We start from the raw sequence: 17,469 nt of genomic DNA, 5'->3' as shown, positions 1-17,469 counted from the left end.
ATACATGTATATACAAGGTCTAATCCAGTTCATACATATAACGGATACGTTGCTTTGAAAAACTAATTTTTCAATATTACTCGTAGGAATATTCAACTTCGTTCAAGGTCTATTTAATTTTATTTTATCTGCGTATATATCAAACACATGTACCTATCTGGCTTTTTAATGTTTTCTCAAGAAAACGATTTCATTATAGAATTGTAAATGTACACGTATAAAATTAATACAACTTACATAATTATTATGATATCGAATTATGAACAATAATCAGCTTAGTTTTTAACTATATGTAGATATTTATACACAAGTAATATGTTAATTAGTAGGAATTTAGAAATTTGTAGCGGATAATACCAGTAATACTTGATGTTAGAATTATTTATTTCAATACTCCAGTACTGTCCTAATTTCTGAAAAAATAACATTTAGAAATAATAAACACAATACAATAAAAAAATGAAGCTTATAAAATCCTTAAAATTTAACATAATAAAATGTGTATACAGCATTTATTGTTGCTTATTCATATGCATACCGTTATCCTAAATTTTATAAAAAGAGTTTTCATGTAACAATCCATAAATATCTTTGAACCAAATGTAACATTGCGAATTAATATTTGTACGAATATTTAAGAAAGTAAATAAATTGGATATAGTAATTCGAAGCATTATCTGTAATATTTTCATTGACAATTTTTACTGTTTCTAAAACTATGATTTCAAAATTCACAGAAGCGTTTAATTAATATTGGATGCTATAATAATTACTAAAGAGAAAAAATAGAAGCTATATTAATTATAAATTATGAAAGATTATTACTGTTAAAAAGCTAATTGATTTCACAATAGATACCTTGACAGAATTTTATTTTCTAAACAATACTCTTCTAGATACAGTGTATTTGTTCTTGCCAACATTGATGTATTACATATGGCCATTAATGGTGAAAATGTCACAAAGAGATTTATCGAACGTTATTTACCATTATTGTTTGATATAGTTGTCGTGGACAGATAGTGTCGATGGTATCACGACAAAAACCTCGTGGCTCCATCACTCATTTCGTGCTATGCGTCATACGTGTTACAAAATCTTTCGTAAACATTTATCCTCGTAACATGACGGTTTTTCCGATTGGAAATTTTATTACTATTAATTAGAAATACCTGTTACTGATTAAAAATACTGATTAAAAAATATATCTAAAGAGATAGAAATTTCAATATGAATATATTACAATAATTAGACATGCAACAACTACATTGGTGTCTTGCTATTACCAAGAATGACTTAGTAATATAAAAGCAATTGAATACATTAAGTAGTTTTGAGGAATCTGTGGTATGGCATTATGCCCAACTATAGTAATCTTTATGTTTTCATAATACAATACTTTTGCATAATAATCATATTTTGTAATTTATTATAAATTGTCATAAAACCTTATAGGACGATTCCATTGTTCAAATATATTTTTACGGATTCAACAATTATAATTTCTTAGCATTGAAAAAAAGATATACAAATGCAAAAATAAAAGATACAAAAATTGTATTTCTGATTACATATGTAGGAAGACTCAGAATTTATATACTAAACGATGTCAACATAACCTACAAGTAGGAACAGCAAAAAATATTATATTAAATATAGTTGCATAAATGATCTATGAAATCGCATCAGTAGAAATACGAAATAACGACGCAGTAGTATTTTGACCGACACAATGGTTAACTAATTTTATGTGTTTTGATCTCTTCGATCTATAAGTCATTAAAGAGCAATTTTTGGGGCCACATAATCATATATTGTGACACTGAATTTTTACTTCTAGAACACTATATAAGAAAAGCCTTGATGTGGTGAGCGAGGATTAACCCTACAGGACACACGTTGAGCTTAACAGGCCTATGCCCCTATGTTTTATGTTGTCAAATATACATTTCTTTAATTACACCCTTTTACTACAGTACTTTGAATTGTTAATATTAATAAAAATATATACATCTTTGAATTTGGTGATTATTTTCCACATGAAAGCTGATGAAATAATAATTACACTGAGGAGAAAGGGGAATAGGCCTGTCAGGTCCGGATACGCATTATAGAATTAAAGAGTACGGCGACTGGAATGGTAGAACATCAAACAGAGTCCGATAGATTCAACATTTTATCGATATCAATCAGTGTTCGTAAAAATTCTGAAATAACATTAGAGTGAGCGTGATTAATCTATTTCCATGATGTATCGAATGAAAAAGGAGTATATTACTATCTCGTTTTTCTATTATATCTTTTTAATAATATATATATAGTATATATATAGTTTTTATTTATAGGATATGCTAACACGGTTTAACGAGAAAGACTTGGGACATCTTATGTATAACAATTACTTATTCATAATAATATTAAGTATGATAGTCATATCAAAACATTAGAGCGGAGGATTCGTTCATTATCTTTGTTGTGTTGCTTCGAAACCATAATTTATTAAAATATCAATTAAAGTTTCTCCTGAATTAATTCTCTTTTGGCATGAACGACTTAATATTTTTCTGTATGGAATAATGAGATAAACGTATAAGGGAATGTGATTCTATTTTTAAAAAACATACTTTATTTTTGCGAGTCTACGCATCCACTTGCAAAAAATCTAATATCATCAAGTCGTATCTTCGATGCCGTTCAATTTTTGTTTGGAAAGTTACTCCATGTAGTAAGTAATTTTGTAATATTTTGAAATCATGAAATTAAGTGCCTCGTTATTGTATTTGGGGTAAACTACCTCATGTGCTAAGGAATAATTTGCTGCATTCTCATTAATATCATGGTATTTACTTTTTATCTGGCTGCAAAATGTAAATATATTGCAAATACATAATGCCAATGTAAAAGGCAATAGAACTTTAACACCATTTGAAGAGAATGGTAGAATTACGACTTATAGTTCCTTCGACAAGTTTGGTCCTCGTGATGAGTGAAATAGAATGCAAGCAAACAAATTGGATCTTGAATTTGAATTGGTCAAGAACAATTTTGCGACAACTTTCTAAACAGATTTTTATCAATTTAAAAGCGTAGAATCCTGCTGCGGTGATCGTGACACTACCTGTCCTTGCATCCAGTATTTACATTTGTCTAATTAATTCATTTAACTAGCAAACAAATTAAATACGCATTTAATTTTCCTTATAAACAATTTGCATTACAGCATTAAAAATTCATAATAAGATATTTACAAGTAGGTAGCTGAGGAGTAATGATTGGAGGACTCAACGAATGATAAAGCTCTTCTATCGAGAGAGTGTAAATTCATTTGAAACTCATACAAATTGGTGTTCATTAATAAATACCGAAGGAACAATAAGGAAAAAGGGAATAATGAAACTCACGAGAGTCGAACGATAATCTGATGTTGCGTAGATGGAGAAAGAGAAAGGTTCGGTGTCTCCATTTAGGCGTGTAATAAAACACGTACAACGAGAAAAGGTACAACGAAAATGGCATCAACACGAAAAACTCGTTGACGGGAGCCCTAGTTTCGTCGTGTTGCGCCGTGCGATAAATTAATGGTCGGTCATCATTGCGCTCATACGTGCTTGTACAGGCATGCGGACACATCGTAACGCATCATTTGTCTTCTCATTATAAATGTGAGCCACCGCTCTACCGCACCGTGACAGTCGGCCAAAATAAATTGCCATGCGTTACGTTTGTACTTTCATTTTATATTTAAAATGACTACACCGGAGAAGGCTCGTGCGGCCCTACCGCCCAGAGACAAATTGTTCATTTACATAATGCCGTTATTTATTAATGATTGCGATACAGGTACTTCTGATGCTGTATAAATATCCACCTGCGGCGTCCGCCAATCGACAACCTTCTAATTCGACACTTGTTTGCCGTTCTCCACTGAACAATTTATATATGCCTCGTATCTGATATTATTTCAAGCCGTAAAACAAGTATGTATTATCAACCCTTTTGAAATTAATTCTTGTGTTCGAAATTCTGTGTAACGAATTTGCCCGGACATTTCGATCATCATTTCGAACATCATTTTGCAATTATTTACTTTATCGCTACATTAAATTAACAGATTAATAATATATCTATTTGGTATATTATTGTAACTTTAAATGCACGATTTAGATAAGAGACATAAAAGAAGATCGCTACTTTTTGATTATCTTCGCATACTATAACATATATTATATGTTATAGTATTCAATATTATAACAATATTTATGACATATCACACATCATCAAATTAACTATTCGACTTACAATTATTAGTTTTCAGTATTAATCTCCAGATAGTATTTATCTTTATAGCTGTCTTTTAATTGCTACCTACTGGAAAAATTGTCAATTTTTATATTTAATAAATTTTGTTATCTTTATACGAATATTGTATTATTAATTGCTTAAAAAATACCCATTTTTATTGTACAGTTTTGTGTTGACAATTACAATTCTCTTACTGCTACTTACACACATGATTCTTAATTAGGAATTTCGTGCCCACACAGTTATTACTTATAATCAACAAAAAGTTGATTAGCTTGGTATTTAGTTGTAATTATTTATTTTTAATGCGGTGCATATGATTTCATTGGAGACGTAGTTAGACTATTACAACACGTTGAAGAAAGTTTTTTTAATATCTGTATATGGATCGTCATATTTTGCACTTTATGCATGAATGCCTGCAATTAAAAAAATGAATAGTCATGCTTGGCAGTTAAATAGCAATCGTGGTCAGCTTAATGCGAAAAATTTACCACATAACTAATTGTAATTTGCAAATCCTGGATGATGCCTTAAGATTATAGTAGGTACTTTATATGCAAAACAGAGGATTCATGTTAATTTTCAGTAAGTGTTTAAGGAAGTAATTTTTATATTCATTTTCGCAAATAAAAGTTATTATTTTGTATACTACGCTATTTAGCGCTAGGATATTTTATAGTCGTACGAAAATTTAAAAACACCATTTAGAATAGAAACAAATTCTTTCTAACACAATGAATAAAATTGTGGTAAAAATTACAATTTCATTGAATAAAATTGTTGTAAAAATTGAAATTTGAAACAGATCAAATGTGTACATAGAATACATTTTCAATTGTAATAAAAATGGTATCTATGAAATATTTTACTCCATACATTCTTTTATTCCTATTTTTTTCTAATGCTCCTATTTCTTATATGACAAATAATTTTTCCAATTTTTCCATTATGTATTACGAAACGATATATGTCAACGAGTTTAATATGTATACGGGTTTTCGCACGAATATCGTGCATCAGCTTCCTGGTTACGCAAATTATATATCGATATCAGAAACAGCCATTTATCTTAGTACATGGAAAAGGAAGATTGCAACTATAAACACGAAAACCTGTTCATGAATATAACGTATCGCGTGTCACTTTATCTGTGAGATTCCTTATTTGTGAACAGCGTACAGAAACTGGGTAAGCCATGAATCATTGGATCAAGCAAGAAATATCGAAATCGGATATTGGATATTTACATTAAACGTAATGTATGGTTAATGTATCCCAAGAGACAAAAGAGCGACATTACGGTAAAAAGATCATGGAATGACAAGCGTTACGCCTTTTAACGGTGCCACAGTTCGTTATAGCCGCTAAGAAACAACGAAACGGTGGTTCCAAAACGGTACAGCGTAAAGCCTAAATCAAACCGAGAGCCGAGCAAATCCAAAGAGGAACGGCGAATATAAAATATCGGGGAAAGATACAGCAAGAGTCGGAATTGCTGGTACGAGTGTGCCAGGCGTTGGAGTTCGCGCGACTTGGTGGCGTAACCAAGATATATGAGCGCTTTTCCCCAAAAAAGTGTTAAGGAATTATGCTTCGCAGAGTAAATGAGATGTGTCTGCGCCGAGACATAGATCACGGGAACGCTATCCATTCTCACCACCGTGGAAATAAATACGATCTTCTTGGCGAAAGAGACTGCTGAGCAACGTGTTGGAGAAAGAAGACGAAGAGAAGGAATAGGTGGAAGAGGGGCGAGAGGAAAAGGTGACGGCGGTAGGAACGGAAGAAGAAGATGCTGAGAAGTGAGGGTCGGAAAGAGATAGGAAAATCGTCTCCTAGCGGCCCGCATCCCGCAGCACATCTTTCTACCCGACACACGGGGGATCCAACGTAGCCATTTCTCTGGCCTGTTATACGCCGCCTATATACGTATCTACTACCCCCGGTAGGTACCTACAGCCAGCAAATAAATTGATCCATTACTCAACCGAGCAGTCATCTTCCTTCCTTTGCTTCTGTTCACTCGCCTCACCCGCTGCCGCGTCCTTCCGCGAGCCTTTTTCCTTCAGACTTTTCCGGGAATGCTGCCAGAGATTCGGTAAAGCCCCTTTCACGCCCTGTTGCAGAGACGATGATACGCTGCGATTTACTCAGCCGAGTTCGTCTACCTAGTTACCGGGAAACCGAGAAATTGATGGCACTTCGAAGGGATTCGCTGCATCCTACCGTAGAAGTATGCCGAAAGTGTCTGCACTTGACTTCTTGACAGTCGATGCTTGCCTTTCGGTTCATAGAGGACGTCCATTTTCTATTTTGAGCAACATCACAATAACGCGTCCAACGATAAATATGTAGGTATATTCCATATTGGTGAATATCAATTTCATATCTATTCAAGTTAAGATAATAATCCATGTATTAGATATCAGCTTTTTAAGCAAACTTAAAAATCAACAAAATACGATATGTTTCACACACACAGGAACTGTTAACTTATTTTAACAATTATGTACTTTTTAATATCAATAACAATATAGAACAATAGTTTGTATCATAATTAATTATTTCCGAACAATTTACTAATTTTCGATATACGAAGATTCTATGTTATTTCAAATCAAATATTATTCAAATAAAGTTATTACATTGATCAAAAACATAAAATAAATTTTGTCCTTCGCGAAAATCGATTCATTACTTAACTAAGTAGTTATTTTATTTTCTTGGTATTGCTCGATCACTTTACTGCTTTCAAGGTTGTACTACTACGGATCATTCTCCTTCAGACTTCCTTGGGAATTCTGCCAGAGATTTGGTAAAGCTCTTTTCACGCCCTGTTGCAGCGATGGTGATATGTATTTCGCGATCTCTCACTGATTTACTCGGCCATGTCTGCTTCCTTTATTGCAGCTGAAAACGTTTACTATACGTATACTGTTGATCTAAGTATGTAATAAATATTCTCTTCTCGTTTGTTGTATATTGAATTTTTTTAATCATTCAATTGAGTTATTTGAAAAAAGAAATGGAAAGAACTTTAATAGGGGTATATGACACCATTATACAAATAGTAGGAAAATAAAAATAATGTTATGTTTCCAAATGTGTAAACCGTATTCCTAATCAGTTTCCAAATATTTAACAGAAGATTCAATAGAACACTTTTTGGCAGAAACAAAAAAGATTATGAAGCATTTCTGAAAAATATGAACGCGTTAAAACTGATGATTACGCAAGACTGATAAATAATTCTGTCAAATCTTACAAAATGCTTTGTGTATGATTGTTCCAATGTTATGATGTAAGTCATTAAATTTTATGAACGATTTCTCTTTTATAATAATTGCATATTCCTATGGAGTATTTCCTCATTCTACATTAATAAAATTAATGAAAATTTATTTTCTTATGTAGATACTTTTTATTGACATTTTGTATACGGATTTTTTTTTTATTTATATACGTAGATCTAATTACGAGTACGATAACTAGGTAAACAAATTATAGATAATTAGATTTTTTTTTTCAAAACTGATGAAACTCCTGAAGCAATCTAATCCAAGATTGCGTCATTTGCCCCTTATACAAAAATTATGTCAACTTTACGTAGTACTTTACTATACTTTACTTACTTTAATATACTTTGCTAGTTTGCTTTATGTTACTTTATGTTATTTATAAAGGTGGTAACGAACATAGCTACAGCATCGAAAACAAAGATAATAACCATTATCAAGTAATAATATACGAGACATAAATTAAGCCTCTTGAATTCTATTTAAAATCATGTACAAAGAGAGAAATAAGGAACAATCTAAAGATAAACAGTTTGTCGTGTAAGTACGTGTCAAAGATTCAGGAGGCACTGAAAATGGTTGATTTTTGTGCTGTAATGAAGATTATAAAAAGAAATGGATGGAATCGTTAGTCGTTACGAGTTCCGCTTCTTCGCATCTTTTTCTTTGTAGCGTCTGTTTCCAGCTATCATTGCGACTTCGTCGATGTCCTCAAATGCATCGTGTTTTATTATCTACAATATATGTATTTTTCAGTCCTGTGCATTCAACATCCGGATCATGTTTTAATGACTATTTCGCGTGTGTAAATTGGTATAATTCAGTTTCGCTACATGATTTTCCTTATGCTGAAATGACTTACTGCTCTCATTGTTAGATACCTCCATCCGCGTTGGTTAATTAAACAAGAGATTAATTAACGCGCCTGAGATTTCCTGTTTTATACAATTACGAATTTGTACAGTACCAAGCTGAAACTCATTACCTCTTCTATAACATGATCCCAACACTGTTATTAGAAATTTATATAACATAGTACAAATATACTAAAAAAGTACAGACTTTTGTTAAAAGAAGATTTGGTTAAACGAAGATATTCCTAATAAACTAATTATTTATAATGATTTATTGGTTTTCGTTCTTTCAATATTGTTTTTATGATATGCAGTATGATACATTGTGTACAATTTTATGGTTATGCCCTTCTTATAATATGATTTTATCTCATTGAATATAATTTTCTTCGTATCTTTTACTCTTACTTTAGAGTTTCACAAAGAGCACAAATGTATATTTGCATATTGATTTATATATTCAAATATCAAGTAGATTTAATTATTTCCTCGCGAAACCAATTATCAGTATTTCTTGTTTTTCTGGAATTCCACAATCTCATATTGTGTATATTCGGTTTGGAATAATTTAATAATAAGTAGAAAGCGAATGATGTAGAATAATAATTTTTGCGTCAATTCGTGTGTAAAATTACCTTTTTTATCGAGCACTATCGAACGATTAAACCTGTAGTTGTTTGCATATCCGGTTTATGTTTCAATCTGGTTCCATCAATATGAATAAACACCTGTATGTGAGGTAGCTTGCTGCTGCATTAATATGTATTGGCAATAAATCGATATCGATAATTAAAATCTGTGCCTGCCATAAGGCCTTTGGATGTGAGCGCGTTTATATAAAAGTTCAATTTGTTATATGTAACTGTGCGAGATGACTATAAATATTGCGTTACCCTTTTTAACCGAGGCCGTAAATCCACGTGATTTATATCCAAACCGTCTATAAGTGTGTGAAGGGGTCGAGATTCTGTGTATCGTTGCATTGTGTCGCAAAATTTTCATATTTCTTCCTGCTAGACAAAAGCCATTTCCGATTTCCGTTTAATTTACGTAATCGATGATGACGAACGTCCAGATACATTTACCACTGCAATAAATATTGAGAAATGTAATTACGGTATTCGTGCATTAATTCATATGTTATTGTGCCTTCATATGTTCTAAATTGAGAAATAATTACATTCAAATGACTTGTATAATCGACAAGATTTACGGACGTAGTATCAACTAAATCAGGATCAGAATTAGGAAGTGTTAGCTGTTTAATTTAATTACTTCTGTTCTAAGGAGAACAGGAGATCAAGGGATCTCCTTTGTTAATAACGTCAACTCTTACTTTAACGAAAACGATCCCGTTTTCTTTTTTTCGATACGAACAACAAATAAATGAATAAGGAACGAAAAATTCGATTAATTCGTTTAAATACTAAATCCTGAAAATATTTTACAAGTTTGTGACCGATTTTATTTCACCTTATTGATCTTTTAAAAATATTCAATGCTAATTAATATGACAGGATGATTATTGGTCTGGCAGAGTAGCGAAAACAATTCCGGACCACAGTGAGTGCGTCGCGCATCTGGAATGAATTTTTCGCAGGACAACGCGGCTGGATATCGTTGGAGGTTGGCTTAGCACGAGCCGAAAAAATATTTTCGCAGGCAGATGCGTACGGGCGGCGTTGTAACGGGGCCAACGAGTTTGAACATCAGTCACGAAAAAGAGAGATTAAAAAAAAGAGGTAGGAGAACGCCAAAAAAGTCCGGGAGATGGGTTGTCCGAATGAGTGGGTTGAGTGAGTGAATGACAGATAGACAGCAACCAGACAGGAGACTGACAGCACGGCGGCGGGCTGACAGCTTGCCACTCTGCCGGGCGTTCGCAACATCGAGTATTACCGACTACCGTACGTGTTGATCCTTGTCCCATTCATCGACAAAAAGCGAACGAACCTCCGATTTTGTTCTATCTCAACTGACAGGATCGATGATCATTTTTGAAAGAACAAGAGTCACTGGTCCTTACCCTTTCACTTTAGTTTTATCAATAATAGTCGCTCTAGCCAATTTTCTTTTCTTTCTTCTTCCCACTTCCTCTGTTTTCTTTCTTTCTTCTTTTTTTTATGTTAGCCTTTGTTTACGAATTTTTGAAAATATCTATCATTCTAATGTTTGTTTCCAGTGACATTTCACCGTTTATGTGTCATAAGCGATTTATATATGTACATATCTGTTTGAAACAAAATTGATTGTATCGTCCTTCAAATAAAATATCGTCTTATTTTTGTTGAGTAGTGATGCATCATTGATCAAATTCTATAAAACAAATTGAAATTATAAATGCTAACCTTTTCGTTTTCAAAACCAAAATTTACTGACATCGTCAATTATATTGAGATTTGTACACTAATTTCAATCGTCTTAAAATGGAAGTCGTTTCATAGTTTCATAATTTTATAAATACAAGAGAAGTATATGTAACACTAAAATGACGCAAATATGTGAATAATATAAGTTTCTTTCCTAAATTCATGGAAAACAAGAGTGACACCGAATTTAGTACTTTCCATAAATGCATAATTAAAATTAGCTAATTACCCAGTTATATGTCAATATCATCAAAGTATTGTGTCTGATTTTGCTGTTTGTCGTTACAAACACTTTAAAAAAGTAATATTTTTGTTTGTTTTTATTTAATTTTTTTTTTATTTTTATTTAATAAAGGAAGGGTAATTCGTTTATTTGTAAAAAAAAAAAAAAAAGAAAAAAGAGCCAAAAGAATAAAGCTAAGTTTTCAAATTCTACCTATTGGATTCGAAGCATTATAGTCTACGAGACAAGCGGTAAAAGTTCTTGACGCAATCGTACGAAATGAATTACCGGATTCTTAGGGAGGCGTCATTGTTCAGAATAGGAGCGGCAGTTCCAAGAAAGTACGAATTACTGTCAAAAGTAAACCAAAGTAGGGTATACTTATGACTACAAATTAAGTATAATTCCGGCGGCCGTAATAACGTAACAACGGACCGCTACATAATTATTCTACGTAATCACCAGGACCTTGAAGCACTGTACTGCCTTTTAAAATTGCACTTAAATTACAGTCATACAGTATTTGAGGAATATCATTCACGTGTATGGCGCTGAATAAACTCTTAGGCAAGAGGTGTTCGGGATATCGATGAAACCGTAATATGTATTGCACAGTTAAAAATTAAATGCGAAGCATTTAAATATTTGCAAAATGGATTCGGATTGCTACATTTTGTATAATTCTTGCAATTTTCTGTACTTACGAATGATATAATCTGTATTATAAGCAAGCCGTTTGTAAGTTACAAATAATATTCCTTTCTTTTTGAATTATATAGATAAGTTGTGAGTAATCTCATACCATTGCAAATTAATATTACGAAAAATTTCTGAGATTACTCGTAATATCTGCTAATGTCATTGAAAAAGAAGATTTCATAATTCCACAAATTTAACGGAGTAGAATGTTTGCGCAAACTTTTTTAGTGACTCTGACGGAAGTTCCCTTAATGACGCGAGTGAGAATAATTAATCAATGTTCACTAAAAAGTTATATAATTACGTACGTGGGCAGAGCGTCACACGATTTAATCAGTCCGTGATCAGGCTTGTTAGAATTATAAGGAAACGGAAGTACAAAAAACTCGCATATTATAGAGATAAACATGCAGGCCATACGAAACGATACCATCTTTTCTTCCACTCGTGTTTTGGTTTTCGTTAAAAATAGATTTATACTTTCTTTGAGGTATTATGCGAGATTACTATTAGATATCGTAATTAGTTATTTTCTACTTTATGTAGCTATGTATTTTAGTATGATAAATATCCTTCCGATCTTTATGTAGATAAAGCAAATGTAATACTCATCACGTTCATTAAAAAAAAAAAAAAAAAAAAAGAAACTAAAAAATAGTTCATCTTATATTAATTAAAGTGTTAAACACGAACATATGATATATACTTAAAATCATAATTTAGTTGGATAAACTAGAAGATACACGATTTAGTATAATTTTATATTACACAAGTTATCTATTATCATTTTGGCGTGAATAAAATATTATAATTAGTTTACAATGACGTTTGCATTATTAACATTTTTTAACTTTAACTAATTATATAGAAGAAGAAAACGATGTGTTTATTCTAATTTTTTACCAAGTTCTATTATGAAGTAACAAACATATTATTTACAAGTTACTCCTTGTTGAATTTTTCTGGAATTTTATAAAAGATTTATATATGTGGAATAATATAGATGTACATATATAATACAATGTATCAGTGGCGAAAGCAGAAAGTCTTCTTCCGTTAACGGTAGAACTTCAATCTTATCTTATATAAAATAAACGAACGGAGATGACGTATTTCCAATTCGTAGAACATATTCGAGAGCAATAATTCAAATTGAAAAAAGGTCGAGCGTTATGTAGATTGATCGTCAGCTCGGAAAGCAAGGAAATGAGAGTGCAAAGGAAGCAGAAAAATAAACGCAGGAGCGTACAGGTAACAAGAGGCAAAGTGGCCGTCTCCCCACTAGCGAGGTTCCCTCCTTACCCCTGACGTGCACGTTTCTTCCTTCTTCTCCTCTCTTTACTGGGCAGGTGAGCAGCGAGTCCGTGGTGCGGGTTACCATTATGTCTACAACCTTGAATTAAAATGCCGTATAATGACACAGCTAGGCAGCCTGTATAATTTATGTCCATAAAAATAAAATCATAATTACAGAGGCGCGGACTGCGAAAAGACGGTAATAATATGGCTGCCCGCTGTGCTTGTTGCGTGTTCAGCGCGTGTATATCGTGTTCGTCGTTGATGCTTCGCTGTTGTTGTTATTGTTATTGTTGCCGTTATCCCCCTGATGTCACATAGTGGCAGTGCCGCGTTGTATCATATACAACAATGTGCGCTCTACGATTAAACGTATAACGTAAAATTTCATAGATTCTGCATGATCAATAAAATAAACTTGAACGATTACAATAGAATAGAAAACGATTAAGTGATAACCAACATGTAAGAAAGATAAATTAAACAAAATTACAAACTTTCTCATTTCATTACCTACGATAAATTTCGAAGAAATAATGTAACTTTTAATTGTAATCGTATATCACACAGTACATGATCCAATCTTATGACTATACATGTGTTGGAATAAAAAAATGTTGCAAGAAAGATGCAAAAGGAAATAGGAATAAGAAAGACGATTGCTCGTCAGCTTAACGTCAAGATCTTAAACTCTGTGCTGAACGACTGCCGAGTACGGAAAATTAATAAATGTGCCAGAAAAATTAATGGTGCCGAAAACTCCGCTTCGACGACATTAATCTTACGTGGCAAAGTGGCAACGGGTTTTCCAAGACGCGCGCAGAAAGAAATCGTTTCAGCTCCGTTTCTCACCGTCCGTTCGTAGTGCAAATCGTCATGAGACTCTGAAACGCGAACGGAAAGGCGATGTGAGATCGCGTTGATGAATGCCCCCATTACACGAACACCGCTAGTTACTCCTCGGAGATAAACCGCCTTCATTACTCACTTTCTGGCGTGACCTTATTCCCCCCTACGGCCTCGCACTCTCTCTCTTTCTGTCTACACCCCTCTTTCCTCCCGCCCCTCTTCCTTCGCCCTCTCCTTTTCTCTCTTATAGCTATTAAGTTAATGCGAATTAATAACAGTGGCTTTTTCTAGTCAACAGCCGCTTTCTTGCAGCAATACAGGTATTTTAGTGGATAATAAATTTTGACCTCGGGGAATATATTATAACTGCGGTTTGAAAGCGTACACATCAAGGGGTGGCACACTCTTAACAGATTGGATCGTTTGTCTTCAGACTCGAAACTGCATTATGTTAGATACGTAGGTATTAATGCGACAATGCAATTATCAGTGTTAGATAGAGCCGACCCACTTGTTTTTTACTTCGTCATGGTTCTGCTATAATTTTCATTTCTAATTTATGGGTTGATTATTGAGAAACAGAAAGTTTATTAGTATTCGTTAACGAGAGGTGTGTATGCCAATAAATTTCAAAACAATCGCGAAACAATCGTTCGACTTTCTTGTCAAGCAATAAAATTACAATAGTTTCTTACGTGGGAGATTATATATCTTTTTATCATAAAAGTAGGAAATATTCGTAAGTGGAACAAGATCATTAATAGATATTTTTTGCATTTTTCTTTAGGTATCATATCCTTTTGCGTTATCTTTTAAAATAGATATTTCTAAGTGTAAATACCTATCCTAGATCTTTATATATATACATACATATTCATAAATACCGTTCATAATCAATGATCAACTGAAAATACTGTATAATTACCGTTCATTATCAGTGATCAAGTGAGAATAGAATATTTTCTATATTGGTACTTTCTTGAAGGCATGTAAAAATGAAACTATTGCTAACAAAGGCAATTTAACATTATTCATATCTTACTTTCTAAATTCGTGAGCATTTGTCAATATCGTTCAAATAAATATCAGGCAATTACACTTAATGGGTCACGGTACGCGTTCAATGAAACCAGTACAAGCTTAATTGGATATTAAATTAATGACCACTACGTGTGAATCAAACAAAATACTGTAAATCCGGTTAGGAGGGAAATTGTAATTTATGTTTCGCTAGACGGTGGTGTGTTTCATGATAAATGACAGTATATTTTTAATGCCCCACTGACATGTACACTTTGAAATACGTATAATTTAATAGGTATATATTAATTTCTTTTGTATTAAAACAGTGAAGACCGAAACTATAATTTATCGATATAATGTATATTATTAATATCTCATTGATTTATTACTAATGAGCACCTGCCTTATATCACAATCGAAGATTTTGATTTGGAATCTATTGGTGCTTTGATAAATAGCGTATCAGTTAATAAAGGGATATGGTTTAAATTAATTATTAAAATGTAAATAAAATAACGAAATTTTAAAGCACGACTTTAATGGTATACAAGAGAATTTTCTCCGTTCTTTTCCCTTTTTAGATGTTAGATATGTATCAATTACGTCCTTTGGTATTTAAATTGTTTTCCATATGCAAATTTAATTGAATAAATTTTCATAATTATCGTTGGTGTAATTAATAACAGGAAATTATTTATAATTCGTGTAGTCAGATAGAGTAGTAATCAAAATCTAGAAAACATATGCAGTAATATTTAATATACAGAGTACATCAATTGAAAATATTCATTTTCAATGACGTGTTAGCGCTTCTATTTCAAAAAGTAAGTCAACATTATTTTGTGTACCTACATCGATCTTTGCTTTTATTACAATTAAATGTAGTTCCACTAGAAATGAAGAAATTCACGTATAAAAAATAATTATTTAAGTTTCGTTTTCGTCGGCTCTTGACGATTTCAATACCCCTGAAATAAGTTGTCAAGATCATCATTTTGAACAATTTTTTCTTATACAACTAACTGCCGCTTGGTCTTAGTTACCAAAATATATTCGCAAAAGCTTCAATTGAATGTAGATTATGATTACATTTCATAGGTGGCCGCATTTTAATATCATGTAAATAACAAAGAAAAATCAATGGGTTATGACTTAGGGTAGAATAGTGTAAAATAATTTCCTATGAATCGATTGATATGTGGTATGTTGCATTTTATTCTGATCTTCAATTGCTCAAAAATGTACGAATATATCTACCGTCACTCAAAAATTGTTTACAGGACAAAAATTTATAAAATAAATCGTAAAATAATAGTATATAATATTAAACACAAATTGTTTTATAATCTGAAAAGCAATACTGAGCGGTTGTCAAAAAAAAAAAAAAAAATATTATTCAGAATGATGTCCTTGATAATATATTTCAAGAATACCCAAGTAAGTAAGGAGACTGAACTTCCAAATAAGTACCAAAATAATTTCCGTTGTGCAAAAAGAATGCAATTAATTTCTGCAGTAAAAGAATAGCTGTATAAATGTTCATAATGCTGAAATTTGTAAATGTGATTGAGTTGAACAGTAATAACACAATAAAATATTTTGATCATTTTGTGAATCATAAATAATAATTACTGTTATGGTTTATTGCCGTACGATATATTCAATATTTACATCTTTTTGTTTCACTCTGAATATTAATCTACAAAAACTGAGCAGACGCATCCGTTTGTTAGTTTGATCCGTACCTTCAATCTCTTCAAAGTATCGTGGAGAAATCGTCCTCTTTTATGGAAAATGGATCCTCCGAAAGAAATCTATTTATGTCTGTATAGGAGTAAAAAGAGCAAAGAATCTTGCAGCATTTAGATCATTATATTCAATGAAGATAAAATCGCGGAGCGTCGTTTCTCCATAACGTTGTATTAAGAGTAACATGCGTGCGTGTCGTCGCAACGTGTCTACGGAATATGCAAGAATATTTAACACGGTACGCTGCATGCCCGCAGAAAGAATATTTAACACGGTATGCATACCCGTCTATCTTCATACGTCGTAGGTTACACAGTTACATTAGTAGGAATGTCACGATAACGAACGCGCCGGTACACTGTCAGCAGAGACGTCTTCCTGTTTCTGGGGGTGCAGCGCAAATTCTCCAGGCAAGTTGGTCTCCTTTCGCCCTACGCCACTGGCTATATCCGATATTCCAGGCACGGCCGCGAAAAACAAAACACAGGGGAATACGTTTCCCGCATATGCGTCTCGCGTGTACTCGCTGGATTCATTTTGGCCGGGACATTCCGCTGTCAGCACGGCGTTATCGCGCATCGCCGAGCAGTAAAACGTTTCGGCTGTGCGCCGATAAACCATGAATCCGCAATTTACAGGAAACGTGAGTGATTCGTTTGTGCGCCCGCACGTACCGCTAGATCTACATAACGCGTAGAAACGCGTCAAGTTTACACATTTTTTCTTCCTGCCATCCTTTTTTTATAGTACCTTCTCCGATGTAACAATTAGGGCCCGTTTACCCCACCTGAACTTCCGGCAATATC

At 32.9% G+C, this 17,469-nt stretch overlaps 2 long non-coding RNA genes across 2 annotated transcripts; both read right to left on the bottom strand.

The window, feature by feature from the left end:
• Positions 1-6,986: 6,986 nt before the first annotated feature.
• LOC139985346 (uncharacterized) lies at positions 6,987-11,140 on the bottom strand. The gene is made up of 3 exons (XR_011799398.1): positions 10,482-11,140; positions 9,349-9,542; positions 6,987-7,215 (listed from the first exon to the last, which is right to left on the bottom strand). It is a non-coding gene; the product is annotated as an uncharacterized lncRNA (long non-coding RNA).
• Positions 11,141-11,232: 92 nt separating this feature from the next.
• LOC139998468 (uncharacterized) lies at positions 11,233-13,936 on the bottom strand. The gene is made up of 3 exons (XR_011803288.1): positions 13,828-13,936; positions 13,218-13,402; positions 11,233-13,139 (listed from the first exon to the last, which is right to left on the bottom strand). It is a non-coding gene; the product is annotated as an uncharacterized lncRNA (long non-coding RNA).
• Positions 13,937-17,469: the final 3,533 nt, after the last annotated feature.

This window comes from Bombus fervidus, chromosome 3 (assembly GCF_041682495.2).
Source record: "Bombus fervidus isolate BK054 chromosome 3, iyBomFerv1, whole genome shotgun sequence".
Lineage (NCBI taxonomy): Eukaryota > Metazoa > Arthropoda > Insecta > Hymenoptera > Apidae > Bombus > Bombus fervidus.
This window is presented reverse-complemented; position numbering and strand designations above follow the sequence as displayed.